The sequence below is a fragment of the Pteronotus mesoamericanus genome, unplaced genomic scaffold (genome assembly GCF_021234165.1).
Source record: "Pteronotus mesoamericanus isolate MK-2021 breed Mesoamerican mustached bat unplaced genomic scaffold, CSHL_Meso_final scaffold_54, whole genome shotgun sequence".
In the NCBI taxonomy this organism is placed as follows: Eukaryota; Metazoa; Chordata; class Mammalia; order Chiroptera; family Mormoopidae; genus Pteronotus; species Pteronotus mesoamericanus.
In genome coordinates, this window is record NW_026555321.1 from 49,482,967 (window position 1) to 49,500,157 (window position 17,191).

Genomic DNA, 17,191 nt, shown 5'->3' on the forward strand with positions numbered 1-17,191 from the left:
TTTCTACATTAGGCCACACTACTAAGGCAAGGGGTCAAAGCGGCTCTACCTAACACATAGAAACAAACACAGGGAGGCTGCCAAAATAAGAGACAAAGAAATATGGCCCAAATGAAAGAAGAGAACAAGGCCCCAGGAAAAGAACTAAATGATAAGCAATCTATCAGATGCACAGTTCAAAACACTGGTAATTAGGATGCTCAAGGAATTCACTGTGTATTTCAACAGCATAAAGGAGACCGAGGCAGAAATGAAGGTTGCATTCAGTGAAATAAAGAAAAATCTAAAAGGAACCAACAATAGAGGGGATGAAATCAAGATTCAAATCAACGATTTGGAACATAGAAAGGAATAAGCATTCACCCAGAACAGCAAGAAGAAAAAAGAATATTAAAAAATAAGGATAAAATAAGGAGCCTCTGAGACATCTCCAAACATACCAACATCCAAACCACAGGGGTGCTGGAAGAGCAAGTAATTGAAAACTTATTTGAAAAAATAATGAAAGAAAACTTCCCTAATTTGGCAAAAGAAAAAGACATACAAGTCCAGGAAGCACAGAGAGTCCCACGCAAGAGGAACACAAAGAGGACCACACCAAGACACACTATCATTAAAATGCCAAAGGTTAAAAATAAAGAAGAGACAACCTTAAAAGCAGCAAAACAAAGGCAGAGAGTTACCTACAAAGGAGTTCCCATAGGACTGTCAGCTGATTTCTCAAAAGATACTTTGCAGGCTAGAAGGGACTGGCAGGAAGTATTCAAAGTTATAAAAAGCAAGTACCTACAACCTAGATTACTCTATCCAGCAAAGCTAACATTTAGAATGGAAGGGCAGATAAAAGTGCTTCCTAGACAAGATAAAGCTAAAGGAGTTCATCATCACCAAGCCATTATTACTGAGATGTTGAAGGGACTTATTTAAGAAAAATAAATAAAAAATATGAACATTAAAATTGCAATGAATTCACAACTATCAACAATGGAATCTAAAAACAAATTAAGCAAACAAGCAGAACAGAAACAGAATCATAGATATGGAGGTCATTTGGAAGGTTACTAACTGGGAGGGGGAAAGGGAGAATGGGAAAAAAGATGGAGGGATTAAGAAGTAAAAATTGGTAGGTACAAAATAGACAGGGGGATGTTAAGAACAATATAGGAAATGTAGTAACCAAAGAATTAATATGCATGATTCATGGACATGACCTAAGGGAAGGAGGATTGCTGGAGGCAATGGGTGGTACTGGGTGGAGGGGGGTAAAGAGGGAAAACTGGAACTGTAATAGTATAATAAATAAAACATATTTTTAAAAAAACAAAAGCTATAACAAGAGACAAAGAGGGACCCAGCAATTCCACTTCTGGGTATTTATCTGAAGAAATCCAAAATACTAATTCAAAAAGGCATATGCATCCATATGTTCATTACAACATTATTTATAATAGCCAAGATACAGAAGCAACCTAAGCATCCATCGATAGATGAATGGATAAAGAAGATGTGAGATACAGATACACGCACACATAATGGAATATGACTCAGCCATAAAAAAATAAAACAAAAGCTTGCCATCTGCAACAACATGAATGGACTCAGAAGGTATTGTACTAAGTGTAATAAATCAGACAGAGAAAGACAGATGCCACATAATTTCTCTTATTGTGGAAACAAAACAGAAAGAAACGCAGACATAGAGAGCATTTTGATGGTTGCTGGATGGGTGAAAAAGGTGAAGGGATTAAGAAGTACAAATAGGTAGTTATGAAATAGTCATGGGGATATTATACAGCATAGGGAATACAGTCATTAACATTATAGTACTGCCCAGGTAGTTCAGTTAGTTAGAGCACTGTCGCGATATGCCAAGGTTGTAGGTTCGACCCTGACTTCTTCTATGTGATTGTGGTCAGGGTACATAGAAGAAGCAACCACTGTATGCATAAATAAGTGGAACAAAAAAACTGACGTTTCTCTCTCCCTTCCTCTTTCTCTAAAAATCAATAAATAAAAAATAATAATGACATTGTAATAACTATTTATGATATCAGAAGGGTACTATATTTATTGGGGTGATAACTTCTTAAGTAATATAAATGTCTAATCACTATATTATACACCTGAAACTAATATATTGTATGTCTACTGTAATTGAAAAATAAAAAAATATTTTAAATGTTTTTTAAAACAATCAGGAAAATGGAAGTAATCCAAATGTCGACTGACAGACTCATAATGAAATATTCAGCTCAAAAAGGAAGAAAATTTTGACACATGCTACAACATGGATGAATCTTGAAGACATTACATTAAGTGAAATACACCAGTCAAAAGATAAATATTGTATGAGTCAGCTTATATGCAGTAACGAGAGTACTCAGATTCATTGAGGCTTAAAGCAGAATGGCAGTTGCTAGGGGCGGGGGAGCAGGAAAGGGAGTTAGTGTTTGGATACACAGTATCAGTCTAAAAAATAGAAAAAGTTCTGGAGATGGATGATGGTGATGGCTGCAAAACAATGTGAATGTGATTAATGCCACAGAAAGAACCGTACACTCAGAAACAGTTAAAAAGGCCATTTTCATATTATGTATATTATACTGTAAAAGAAAGAAGGAAGAAAAGAAAGGAGGGAGTATGAGGGAGGGAGAAGGAACAAAGCAGGACAGCTTAACAGAGTACAGTAAATGGAACTATTGCTTGCAGTTCTTCATGCCTTCCCTGTATTAAAACTATACATCCATGCCCTTTGCCATGCAACTTCGCAGCTCTTTCTGAGACGAATGGAGTTTACTTCTCTGCAGCATGAATCCCAGGTCTGTTTTGGCCAATGGAACATTCCTGGGCATGACAAGACATAAACAGAAGCTTCAAATGTGCTTTTGCAGTCTCACTAGCCCTCTTTCACTCTGGTGATTCACGGTGAGCAGAAAACATCAGAGTAGATACTAATCAGAGAAGAAAGAGGAAATAAACAGAGCAGACCCCAACCCAACCACATACTGTGGAACAAAGACTAGCCTGACATAGAGACACCCACAAATTTATGACTGCGAGAAAGACACCTTTGTAGGCTATGGGTTTGGACAGCAGATTGTTACACAGCAAGTTTATAGCAAGAACTACCTGATACAATGAGTTTCAATGGTCACAGCTCTGTCACCAAAAGAATGATCAAAGAATAACAAATACTTGCCACGAGGGCAGTTAAGAATCAGGTGCATTCTAGAATTCCAGATACATCGGTTCTCTTAAATATGCACTTTTATGAATCATTATTTAGCAGGGCAACTAGGCCTCAGAGCCATAAAGAAGGTGGGTCCAAAGTGGAACTGTGCTTCATTCTTAAGGGCCTGTGGCTTATGGTTTTAAGTGGAACTGAACCTAAGGACAACAAATCCTGGCACCTCTCAGAACTCATTATCATCCCCGGAGATGATCTGATTGTAAAAGGATTCAATTCGAAATGCTCCCTGAAGCACTTCAGGCCTCACTCAACATTCTCCTCTTAAAATTTCTCCTTTCAGCAGCCCCTGGCAGTCACTCTGAGCTGGCAGCCAACATACTCTACTATCTGAGGCCCTTCACCCAGAAAGGAAATTAAATTTGCATCCAAGTCAAGCACATGTTTGTAGGCAGTTCAAAAAAACCAAACCAGGAAAACTCAGCGGGCTCACAGGGGCTCTGTCATCACACCCTCAGATCTGTGAAGCTGACTCAGGGACACCCTCACTTCCACAAGACGGGATGCCTCCTGCACCCTGCTGGAGGGAGCCCTCCCTGTCCAGCTTCCTGCCAATTCGCCTCACTGGGCTTTAAACAGCTGCACACCCAGCCCCAGCTTCCCTACCCCTCTGTGCCAGGTGGCCGAGGAGGAACATGGTTTGAAATTTTATTCCTCCCAGAGAATAAACTTCCTACCCTACTAAGGCCCAGGCTCAACATAGTTCCTCTTGGGCACACTCAATAATCATGCTGTACCCGGCAAGAAGGAGCAGAAGGAAAATCCAGGGGCAAATGGGAAACCATCCTATGGGGCTAAGAAAGAGAGCACTTCAGAAAAGTCTGACTCAAGGGAATAAGGGCAAGGGGGTTAGTCAAGGCTCTCTCAGTCCCACTGCCTCCATTCAAGCAGCCTGACTGATCCCTAATTCTGCCACATCACATGGTAAAGTGGGTACATCCCTTGTTTGGAAAACCCACAGGGCGTAAGGCAGCAGGTAGGGGGAACACATACAACAACAAAAGAGAAAGAAGTGAAAGACAGAAGACCATTAAAAGAGTGAGATGTAAGGCAAACCTATTGTTGTAAATTTAAATGGTTAACTATTGTACAAAAAAAAAAAAAAACAAAACACCAACTCAAATCATTTCACCATTGTTAGAAAGATGTTCAACAGCCCTGGCCCATGTGGCTGTTGGTTGGAACATCACCCCACAGACCAAAGGGTCATGGATTTGATTCCTCATCAGGGCAAATAGCCCAGTCACGGGTTTGATCCCTGGTCAGGGCTCATATGAGAAGGCAATTGATCAGTGTTTCTCTCTCATATCAATCTCTCTCTCTCTCTCTCTCTCCCCCCCTCCACTCCCCCCTTCCTCTCACTGTCTGAAAGCAATGAAAAAATGTCCTCAGATGAAGATTTAAAAAAAAAAAGGTTCATCAAATGATGAAATTTTGCTGATTATACCTTAGTAATTTTAAACACTTTCTGATGCAGTAACATTCCATTGCCCAATGTGTATGTCATATGCACATAACATATACATTTGTTTCTTCTTTTATTTAAATTGCAATTTAATAAATTAAATAGCTGTTCCTTTTAACTTAGTTTCTTTTATATGTTCTCCTGGGCAGTCAGCACTGTCTGAACTTTACTTGCCCAGAGCCATTTTTTCCCTGATTTTTATTTAAAGTTTCTATTCAGCCTGACATTTCATGTATTCCTGTTAAAATGCTTATGATCCCTTTGGAGGGTTAGGGTCGGGTGAGAGAGGCTGCTAATGATGAGAATGATAATGAAGAGGAAGAGAAGGGAAAATCAAACAAGAAAGGGATCTTATATTCAACTATTAATGGTTAACAATTATTTGAGTACATGCATATACTCAATCCTCAGAACAACATAAGCATGTTAAATTATTCTAATTTCATATGTGGTAAAATAAGCTCAAAAGCGCTTAGGCATCCTGACTGAGGTTACATACGTAGTAAATAGCGGTGCTCAAATTAAAAGTCCTGTTCTCTGAACAAAGTCACTAGTGTCCTGCCCTCCAGGTAGGTGCCAAATATCTTTATGAGGACAAGAGGTAATGGAACCGCGGCCCCCTGTCTTAACACTGATTAAAATGTAATGAAATGAAGTACATTTTCATGAGGCCTCTAATCTGGTACTTTCTCTTCCCATTCCCTCACTTCCTCCTCCTCGTCCTTTTGTTTTTTCATCTTCAGCACCTTCATAAATAAAGTACCAAAAAGTTCCTTTGTCTCACCCACAATTGGGTAAGATACCCCATTTGAAGTTCTGACTATTGCAGCCTACGTGACATTCTGATACCGATTTGGCCAAACCATGCTGTAAGGGCTCTGTTTACACATAGCCAACAGCGAAAATGTGTCCTGGCAAAACTATAAAAGTCCAGAAACACGCAGCATGATATTATGCATCAGTACACATGCATATACATTTATGAATAGCAGAGGAACTAAGACCTTGAGATCTGGGTTTGAAACTCATCTCCAATCCTTACTGATTTCTGGACTTTGTACTAAATCTTAGTTTCATTGTAATTAAATAGGGATGGTCATTATTATCACCTTGTGAGAATTAACTGAAGAAACATACCTAAGTTGGTGATCATTTTGCAATATATACAAATACCAAATCGTTATGTTGTATACTTGAAATTAATAAGCATATAATATCGTATGTCAATTGTATCTCAATTTTTCTCAAGTTTAAAGTAATATTAGCTCACAGTTTCTGTGGGCGAGGAATCCCAGAGAGGCCCAGATGGGCGGTTCTGGGTCGGATCTCTCCCAGCTCTGCGACGCGTTAGTGGGACTGCAGTCACCGCAGCCGACAGGGTCTGGGAAATACCCTTCCAAGCTCACTCACATGGCTGTTGACAGGGGCTTCATTCAGTTCCCGACCCCATGGGCCTCTCCACTAGGACGCTCACAACACAGCTTCCCCTAAGCTGAGGGACCTAAGAGAGGGGGAAGGGGGAAAATGCCAGGACAGAAGGCAGTCTTTTATTTTCTAACAATCTCAGAAATGACATAGCATCCCTTCTGCCTGTCACTGTACTACTGGTCACAAAGACCATCTCTGAGAGTGTGAGAAAAGGCTGTAGAAGGGTGCGAATAACAGGAGGCAGGAATCGCTGGGGGACATCTTTCCAGGCTATGAAGTTTGAGATCATCAAATTTTCTAAATCCTAGAGCCAAACTCAGACAATGAAAAATTCACACAGCACCATAGGCAGAGTTATTTTTGCTCAGCGGCAAAAACTTACACAAACCACTCATGTTATATTACAAAGGTAAAAACAGAGATATCTATGAAAAAGAAAACAGAATTCTCCATGAGAAATAGTAACTTTTTGTTCCCTATATCAAAAATGATTGAAATGCTCTTGGCTCCCTAACGTTCAACTCACAGTGATCTTGATTTCCATTCTAAAACTTCGGGACTTGGCTCAGCAAATACATTAGTGCCCAGATGGTCAATTCCCCAAATTACATCTCCCTCTTTCTGGAGCAAATGACCACAAAATGGTCTGTCACCTCTAGCCCTTGGATAGGCAATAACATTCATTAAGGCATAAAATAGAAGGAAACACTTTCCTGAAACACCTTATTGTCCAAGTCTGAATTGGAAGATGGATTTCACATCATGAAAAGCTTTGCGCTGATTTCTCTCCTCCTTCATTTGTAATCAAATGTCACTCAGACTTGGACTCAATTCAAGTCCTAACTGACAGATGTTAATTCTCCTGAGTCAGAGCTCTTGTATGACTGGATCAAGCCCAGGGGTAACTTTACTTGGCACATTCTTCTTCGTTTTAAATATTTCCAGAGGATGGTGACAATGGGCAGCAAGGAAAAATACAAAATACTTCAAATTATATTTTGGAGCTGGAATTAAGGAGAAACAAATGTCAGGCTGAACACGTTGCTGAATGACAGAGAGGGTCTCTATTGTAAAGGACCGACATTTTTTATGGCTGCTTTCCTTCCTAGTTCCTTCAAAATTGCCCTTTGCAAGTATTTCATCATAGTTCTACTCTGAATGCTAAGAAGCCAGGGCATTTGGTGAACTCAACCGCATCTTTCTCTGTGGGCGGTCTACCCCTAGCTGGCCCTCCCTAGTCAGCCATATGTGGTAATGTAAGAGCTGCTGAGTCATAGTTATTCACAATTAAAGCAAATCATCACTAGGTCCTGGCTGGGAAGCTCAGTTAGTTAGAGCACTGTCCCCGTACACCAAGTTTGCAGGTTTCATCCTTGTTCAGGGCACATACAAGATACAACCAATGAATGCCTAAGTAAGTGGAACAACAAATCAATGTCTCTCTTGCACTCCCCCCGACACCTCCTCTCTCTCTAAAATAATTTTTTTAAAAAAGCAAATCATCACTAACACCTTCAAATGATGGAAATTATTGCACATGACTACTTTTAAACAGAGTGTGTGTGTTTGGAGGGAGTGGGAGTTTAAAATGTAGACCCTACAAAATTTATTTTAAAAACGTTTCTTACTGATGAGCTTATTGATGGTAGAAAAAAAAATTTCATCATGCTCTGAAGTTAATTATTCTTGCACTTGACTGTGTTACTCTTTTAAAACACACTTAATTGCATACAAGAATCAATCAAAATACACTTAGCTTAAAGGACAGGTTAACCATGAAGAGGGGTTAGAAGTTGTGCAGCATACCCTGACTGGTATGACTCAGTGGGTTGGGTGTTGTCCCGCAAACCGAAAGGTCACCGGTTCAATTCCCAGTCAGGGCACATGCCTAGGTTGCGGGCCAGGTGCCCAGTTGTGGGTATTCCAAAGGCAACTCATCGATGTTTTCCTCCCTCTCTTTCTCCCTCCCTCCCCTCCCTCTAAAAATAAATTTTAAAAAATCTTTGGCTTTTTTTTCCTCCCTTGCTGCTTGAAGATCGGTAGCCATCATGAATGACACAATGACTATCCGGACCAGGAAGTTCATGGACCTACAGACTACTTCAGCAGAAACAAACGGTCATTGATGTTCTTCACCCTGGCAAGGCAACAGTACCCAAGATAGAAATTCGGGGAAAACTAGCCAAAATGTGTAAGACTACACCAGATGTCATCTTTGTATTTGGATTCAGAACCCATTTTGGTGGTGGGAAGACAACTGGCTTTGGCATGATTTATGATTCCTTGGATTATGCAAAGAAAAATGAACCCAAGCACAGACTGGCAGGACATGGCCTATATGAGAAGAAGACCTCAAGAAAACAGAGAAAGGAACGCAAGCACAGATGAAGAAAGGCAGGGGGACTGCAAAGGCCAATGTTGGTGCTGGCAAAAAGGAGGAGTTAAAGAGTCTTCAGTGACTTGTCTGTGGTGATAGTGCAGATTTTTCATGAGAGGATTAATAAACTAAGAATTTTAATGTGGAAAAAAAAATCTTTGAGGCAAAAGATACGAAGTTGTGCAGCATGATCCTAAATAAGCAGAAGCTTTATTACCTGCCCCAATCAAATCACACACTTTCACACTCTCTTTGTTAAAAATAAACAACAGGTAGAGGATATTCTCAAACATTCTTGGCAATATGTCTTACAGGTATTTTCAAGTAGAAATCAATTGCATATTTCAAGTTAACAAGAAATGGAAACCACTCCAACAGGCAATCTTTCAAATGCCAATTCTAGAAAAACAAAATGTCATTGAAAGCATTTAACCTTGGGCATTTCTAGTAATGCTTAGTACTTATTTATAAGTGATGGTGGTATTATAGGGTCTGCTTCCATTCAATCTGTGCTTTAGGCATCTCAGCATCTAAAAGGAAACCACAGTTCACCATAGAGTCTAACCTGTGGGTCTGCTGACAACCCTTCCCCCAATACCATACATGGAAGGATGTTACCCTCAGTCTGCTGGCGCTCTACCTGACTTCATCCTAAGACCACACTCAGGCATGGGTTCCAGAGTGGCTTTTTCAAAAGCAGATCATGCGGCTGCTTAGCTAAAGACCCACTATGCTTACAATAAATTCCAAGTTCATCTCTAGGATCCACATAGCCCAGCATGATCTGGCCATGGCCTTATCTTTGAGCCATCTCCCGCTTTTGTGCCACTGGAGCCACACTGGTCTTCTGACAATTCCTTACTCACCGAGTTCTTTTCTGCCTCAGGCACTCTGTTGGTGCTGTTCCCTCTGCCTCATACCATCACAGGGCAGATCCCTGGAAGCCAGGTCCTGTCTCAAATATCAGCTTCTGCAGGAGGCCTCCCCTGACCAGCATATGTAATATTGCATCCCCCACTATCCCTATCGCCAGCTGCTATTTTTATCTGCATTTATTCATTAACATGCCTATTATGTCATATGGGTACGCATGAGAAGGTAAGCTCTACAGTCATAGCAGTTAATAACAACTAAGACTTATATTTTATGTAAGACTTATTGGGTGACAGAAACAGTCCTAAGCACCTTAGTTCTCATAACAACCCAACAAGGCAGGTAAAAGCATTCTCCTTGCCTTACAAATGAGAATACTAAAGTACACAGAGGTTAAGTAATTTGCCAAATATACAACTACTAGGTAGTAAAGCTGGGATGCAAACCCAAAGTGTGTGACCCCAGAATCTGTTCTCTTAACCACCACCTCCTGCCGCCTTCCCCATCTAAGCAGGGACCTTCTCTGTTCTGCTTGGCTGAATCTCTGAGCTCAGCACTTGGAAGAACAGCAAGAGGAAGGAGCCCACTCATTTCCTACACCAGACCCACTTCCTTCCCTCCTATCAGCCCCAAACACTTCCAGCTCAGGGACCCTATCCTCCACCTCCACCAGGGTTCTCAGCTCCTTCATTGCAAGTGTAATAGAAAATCATACAGCACAGTGACTCAGCTCTACATTACTTCATTCACAGAGCAATGATGCTAAGGATCCAAAAAGCACCTCTTTCTTCATTCAAATATCTATTTCACTGAGTCACTTATTTTCTTAAATTCCAGAAAAAGGAGTCAAGTTAGAGAGAACAGCCAGTTTTTTGTTTGTTTGTTTGTTTGTTTTTTACCACAGCTACACACAAAAGTCTCAAGTCCTCTGGAACAGTAAATAAGAACTGAACATTAAACCCAAGCCAATGTTTACAGTAATTTATCCAACAAGGCACAACCTTAGCCTACAAAGCCCTTCCTGATATTCCAGCTTCCATAATATTTCTATCTTCAAGAGATCACATTCCCAGAGCTGGGAAGCAGCCTGTTGTTTAACCAAACCACTATCCAACAAAAACCTTTCTAGCAGCTGAGAACAGTTCCTTCAGGAGCAGCTGGCTGAGAGCTCACTGGGACGTGCAGTTTCAGCTATTCTTACTCTTCAGGGTAGTACTAGTTTTCCTCAAAGCAACATAGCCCATGGAAACCTGATTAACTTCTTTGGTGATGTGCTCCTAAAACTCATAGCTCTCTTCACTTCAGGGAATTTGAATGACACACCTCTGTTTCATGACAGCTTTAAAATACCCAGAGGAATATGAGCAAAAATTGATACCTCTCCTGGAATAGTCTTTGTCTCTCCTTGGTCTTTATTTTGTTTTTAGAATGTAGGTCAGCTTAGGAACCGGAAACTATACCTTACCTTAATGATGTGGGGTCCAAAGAGGTTGTTAGTAAGTGAATAGCTTATGTGTTCTAAGGACATGGAAAAGGACATGCCAACTTCTCCACTGTCTGGGGCAGCCCAGCTTCGATGGTTCTGGCAGCAGGCCATGAGGCCAAGGATTCAGAAGCAATCTCCTCACAAACTGCGGGCTCAGCAATATCCCAGGGTTCAACTGCACTCTTGGTCCCAGACAGTCATCTTCAAAGTATGTGCTGGTGACTCAAGATTAACTGGCCTACAAAGTGGGTCAGTACAAACTGATTACCATTCCTAAAAAAAGCTGCCAAGCCCTTGGCCCTGAACAAGAGAATTCCTGAGCAACCACCAGGACTAGGACTAAAGTGTGAAGAGTAAGGCAAGGGAGTACAAGTGCAGGGCTGGATCCTGATGGTATTAACAACTTGATATTTTGTTCATCATAAACTTCTCCACTAATTCTGAGTTTTTAAAATATTACTGTGAGCCCTGATTGGTGTCGTTCAATGGGGTGGGCATCGTCCCACAAACTGAAAGGTTGCCAGTTCAACTCCCAGTCAGGGCACATGCCTGGGTTGCGGGTCTGGACCCCAGTTGGGAACAAATGACCGATACTTCTCTCCCTCTCTTTCTCCCCCTATTCCCCTCTCTCTCTAAAAATAATAAATAAACTCTTTAAAAAAATATATTCCCTTGCTTATTGGGGTTGTTGGTGCCCCTTAACTTTTGCACCCAAGGCAAGTGCCTTACTTGCCTTACCCTAGTCCCTACCCTGACATCTCATCTCTTTGTATTAACTGCTCACATTTTAAGCTTCATGTGCCAGTTGATTTACTCATCTCTGCTAGGTTTTTCAATTTAATCCTCATGACAACCTTATTAGGTAGGTATCTGCTATTATCTCCACTTTACTCAGGATTCGAAAGCACACGCCAGGTGGCACATTAGTGACAGCAGGTGCTCTGAGGGATCCATCCCAAAGCAGCCAGAGTGGAATTTGTAACTGTGCTGGTATTCCTTGACAGATAAACTTAAAACTCCTTACCTGCATTGCCAACTTTCACGTAAAGAAACGGCAGCTAAGGAATACAAGATAATACTCAAAGTATAAAACTAAAATAGCTAGAAAGAAACAGCTTGTTGGGCTATCTATCACAAGGTAAACATAAATAATGTAACACTTATCCTTAAAAGACTATTTAAACATACAAGCTTCTAAGGTTCCAACTGACATATCAAATATGGTTAATGGATCACCAGAGAAAACAATCTCAGTTCCTGAATATGAGTCAGAAACAAACTTGCTGAAATCCTGGTAAGGGATGCACACACCTCAGAAAAAGAAATCAAGCACATAGAAGGTGAAAGGACCAAGGACATGCGCATTTGCACCTAGGGAGCATCAAAGCAAGAGCTAATTTTAGGACTGGCTATCTTGTTCAAATCCCTTTATCTTAATTATATATTTCTGCTAATAGAGCTTTGCGACTGGCCCAGATTCAGATAAAAGAGACACATTCAGGTGCATATCCCAACTCCTCTATGGATAAAATTAGTATAGGTTATAAATGTATTTATAGAATCTCTTCAGCTGAACCTAAGGATCCCTGCAAATATTAATTCTTCTACTAAGGCAGTAACTTTTTTAAGATTTTATTTTTTTTATTTTTAGAGAGAGGAGAAGGGAGGGAGAAACATAGATGTGCAAAAGAAACATCACTTGGTTGCCTCTAGCACACACTCCAACTGGGGACCAAACCCACAACCTGGGCATGTGCCCTGACCAGGAATTGAACCTGCAACCTTTTGGTTTGCAGAAAGACACCCAACCAACTGAGCCACACTGGCCAAGGCAGGCAACAAATTTTTTTTAGTTAATTTATAGCCCTGGCCAGGTGGCTCAGTTGGTTGGAGCATTGTCCTGTACACTGAAAGGTTGTGGGTTCGATATTCAGTCAGGACAAATATAAATATCAACCAATAAATGCATGAATAAGTGCATTCTCTCTCTCTCTCTCTCTCTCTGTTTCCTGCCCCCCTTCCTCTCTCTCTCTAAAATAAACAAACACATTCTCAGGTGAGGATTTTTATAAAAGTTCATTTAATGTGGGTGAAATCTGGACTACATCATTAAAAAAAATGTCATGTCACAAATAGCATACAGTTTGCACTTCATGTGCCAATTCCAATACATTGAGAATAACTTTGCAAACAAATCTACCTTTGGTGGGAAAAGGTGCCATGACTGATCAGCTATGCCTGCCAGGGGCAGGAAGTCAATGACCAACGATGTATGTACATCGAACATATTTGCTCCCCCTCTCCTATACCCTTGCCCTTCAGCAGACTACCCAAAAAACAATGAAGGATAAAGAATCTATGAACAAGGGTAGATGTCTTTACAAATATCTGCAACATTTACTACATTCTTCTTGATTATGGTTCTATGTCAACTCATGGAGCATGTTCAAATGAGCACTATTTTATCTTTTTTAGTTTTAATGTTTCAACTTTCTATTTCCCATTCTCTTGGTTTTTCAGCAAGGTCACTATCTTTTTGACCTGAACTTAGAGATGCAAAAAATATGAGCTAAATTGGGTCCATCCCAACTCACTGTCTGAACTCACTGCCCTCTCGTGATTACAGCTCCCATTGTTCTGAGACAATGTGACATTTCCTCCAAACAGGTAGTTGGTAAGCAAACAATCAAATACTGGAAATGAAGTTTACTTTAGCTTCCTAAGTACTGGGGGTGGGGGGCGGGGAGGGGCGGGAAGTAAGAGATTCCAACTTAAGACAGTTTAATAGTCATATTCACTTCTATAATTTTGATTCTACTGAACCCTTTGGAATATACTACCTACAGGAATTTTCAAAGAGACTTGAGAAAGATATGCATTTTCAACTTTATCAAATAGTGTATCGTGTACATTTTCAACAAGGAGGTGCATGAATACCAGTTAGCTCCAACTAGGCATTGAGAATATCCCTGCATATGACCAAATGATCAGGCTATCAAAATGGGCTCTATGGTCATTTTGGCCATTCTTAAGACAGAAGAGATTAAATTCATGAACAAAGTCTCAGCTTGAATGCTTCCTTGACCTGCCACCTGCAATACAGGTAATATTAAGACCAACGTGTTCTATGTTCCTACAACACTCTTGGCATTCTCCTAGTTACACACTCAGGGTAAGAGTATGGTGATCCAATTCATCATGGAACTTAAGATGCTCAAAAAGCCTTTCAAAAGTGACATATGCTCAGGAAATGAGCAAACACTGGGGTTGCCATCAGCGCCAAAAGTGAGGTTGGAAGAGCTATTGAAGAGAACTGGACTCAGAGGCAGAAGGCCTGAGCCTCAGCCCCACTCTGGCCCTAACCCGGAACCACAAGAATTGCCGCTCTCTCTCCTCAAGTTGCTCCATTTGCAAAACACAGGGACAAACCCTCCTCCTCTCCATGGCACATTAATCTGAAAAGAAAATGGTATATTTTTAAAAAATTACTTTAAAACTTTTTTAAAAGGGGGTAAAGGAGATATAAATATGAAAATTGGTCACTGCAGTTTCACTAAACACTTCCATCTTAGTAAACATAACTTTTAAAAAATAAAGAAAAATTTTTACAAAGTAAGTAAATGCCAGCTTCAGAATCCATGAATGCAAAACCACACCTTTCTATTAACCACTAGATTCCCAGTACCCAGCGCACTGCCTTTTTAAAAAGCATTTAATTACCATTTGATGAATGAGGGAGCAAGTGGATGAAAGAATGATGACGGTGTTAATAAGAACAAAAATAATAATGACAATATATTGAGTACTTCCTGGGTACCAAGTACTACTCAAAGCACTTTCTATGCATTAACACATTTATATCTCCCACCACCTTCTAAACCGTACCTGTGGTACTTACCTTCTGGGTTTAGTACTAACAAATACTCTCATTTTACAAATCTGAAAACAGAGAGGTTATGTAGTCCAGCAAAGGCACACACGTGGGAAGTGGCTGCTCCGAACTAACATTTCCAGCCACGCCAGGTGTGCGGAGTGGCTGTGTGAGTGAGGGTCTGAGGAATAATGAAGACAACTGGAGAGGGGAGAAGAGGGGCCAGGGAAATTATTTATTTAAAAGACGGCCCACCAAACCCTTCAGTTGGATTTTTTTTTTAAAGAAAATGTATTTAGAGAAACAGATTCAAATTTAGAATCATCCTATCTAATCTCATTGTCTGTTCAAATTAGTTCAATCCAAATTATGTGAGCAATTTAAAAGACAGAAAAGTACCAAGTTTCAGTAACTTAAAAACTGTTTCACAGAGACCTTGGAGAACCGCATTATACTCTACATTCTTTGGATAAAAGGACTTCATTTTATTTTCACAGCTTCAAAGGTGAGACAAGCAGACAGCAGTCCATAAGTCAGTGACTACGAAAGCTGACGAGAGAAATAAATCATAAGTCCACATAATAAAGAGAAGGGAAGGGAGCACAGGGGTGGGAACAGAAGGGTAGAGCTGTTCATGTGGAAAAACACATGCAGGTTCTGATTATTGCAACAGCCTTATTAACTCAAAAGGATAATACAAGAATAAACCCTGTTTCATGTACTCCCAACTTGTAAACCTACTTTTGCTACCTCTATGTTTATGTCAGAAAGCAAGCAGCTTTTTCTTTGTTTCCTGACCTCCACTTCTTTATGACGTCCACACATGAAAATACCCATGTTCCTGCCTGTTAAAATTTTTTGAAAAATACTTTATAATATAAATCTTGTACTCTTAAAGCCTATCATGAGAGCTCCGGAAAGCTCTTAGTCCTTGAGGCCTCTCAGTCACAGACTTCTGGCAAATTCTCATACTGCACTTAAACACAGTGACTATAACCCACTGACTAGATTGAAATTACACTATACTCATGACAACTTTACACACAAGCCCCATTACTGGACTAAACATGCTTCAAGACATTGATAATCCATACTGTTTATGAAATCATAACTAATAATGGTGGTCAGTCCACACGGCATATTATATATGCATTAAAAGTACTAATTTATTAGCTATAAATATTTAAAATATACCATCACTTTTATAGCTGTGTTTTGGCGTATCTTCTCTTTATGAGTGCACCATGGAAATTTCCCAACTGTCTCAGGCCCTACCCATGACTGGGGGTGAACTCTCACTGGCAAGGAGGAGAAAGGTAACAGAACAGATCTGTCTTTTTTCTGAAGCTGCATATGAAATCTCACACAAAACAAGGAGCATACAGCTTGCCCACGTTTGGCCCTTGAGATAAGCAGAGAGTAGAATTAACCTACAGACTGGTCTCAGGCTGAAGTGGTCGTAGAAACCCTCTTCCATAAGTCAAGACCTCTCCCCCAAGCCATTAGGAAAGGGCCCGATGCCCAGGGAAGTGGGCCAAGAGGTGGAAGCACTTGTCTGTTGATTAAACCCAGCTCCAGCCAAAATGGCACTGCAGGAAAAGTATCCCTTTACTTGCTTGTTTTGAATGGCATAATTAAGGACTCCATTTTTGCAAGGTCAGGAGGTGCTGCAATGCAGTGGTACTTAAAGAGCTAGGGCTCTGAAGGCAGACAGAGGCTCCACCTACAAAACCTGGGGCCAGTGCTGAGCTATACGTAAAAGATGTGTACCATCTTTTCAGCAGTTAGTACATACAACATCTCATATAAGATTTACAAGAAATCTGTAAAGAGGCTATACAAGCCTGTAAGGGGGCTATTATTGTCAATCACACAATTAGTGGAGAAGCCAAGACTAGAACCAGAAGTCAGCATAACTCCAAGATCATCCTCTTCATGGCCCTATTTCACCAAACCCCCCAAAAGACAAACTATGGGCCACACGGTTCACCTACCTGCCAGAGCAGCACCATCCAGTAGCACTTTCAGTGATGACTGGAATGTTTTCTAGCCAAGCTGTCCAGTACAGTAGCCATCAGCCACGTGTGGCCGCTAAGCTCTTGACATGCGGCTAACATGACTACGAAATTAAATATATTCTTTCATTTTAATTCATATAACTTTATTTAAATTTAAATATCATAAACTTAAGAGGGGGTAAGCGTTGGAGCACGTGGATGACCCACGGCAGGGCTGGCACTGATCAGCGGAGCACGCTCTCAGCGGCACTCAAGCAGGTGCCTTTCTACAGCACCAGACAACAGGTGTCCTGTGGGCCAGGCCTCCATACACATCACTTAACCAGTCTGAACCTCAGCTATTAATTAGCAACTCTGTGCTAAGTCACCAGGCCTTTCCACGTAATATCCTTTTATTCTTCACGGACCCATGAACTGTATTATTAC

General features: G+C 40.7%; 1 protein-coding gene and 1 pseudogene across 13 annotated transcripts in view; one reads left to right on the plus strand and one right to left on the minus strand.

Moving 5' to 3' along the window:
- Positions 1-17,191, minus strand: part of MAGI1 (membrane associated guanylate kinase, WW and PDZ domain containing 1) — a 613,456-nt gene that overhangs the window by 551,041 nt on the left and 45,224 nt on the right. The window lies entirely within an intron of this gene.
- On the plus strand, positions 8,157-8,599 carry LOC129088479 (40S ribosomal protein S24-like; annotated as a pseudogene).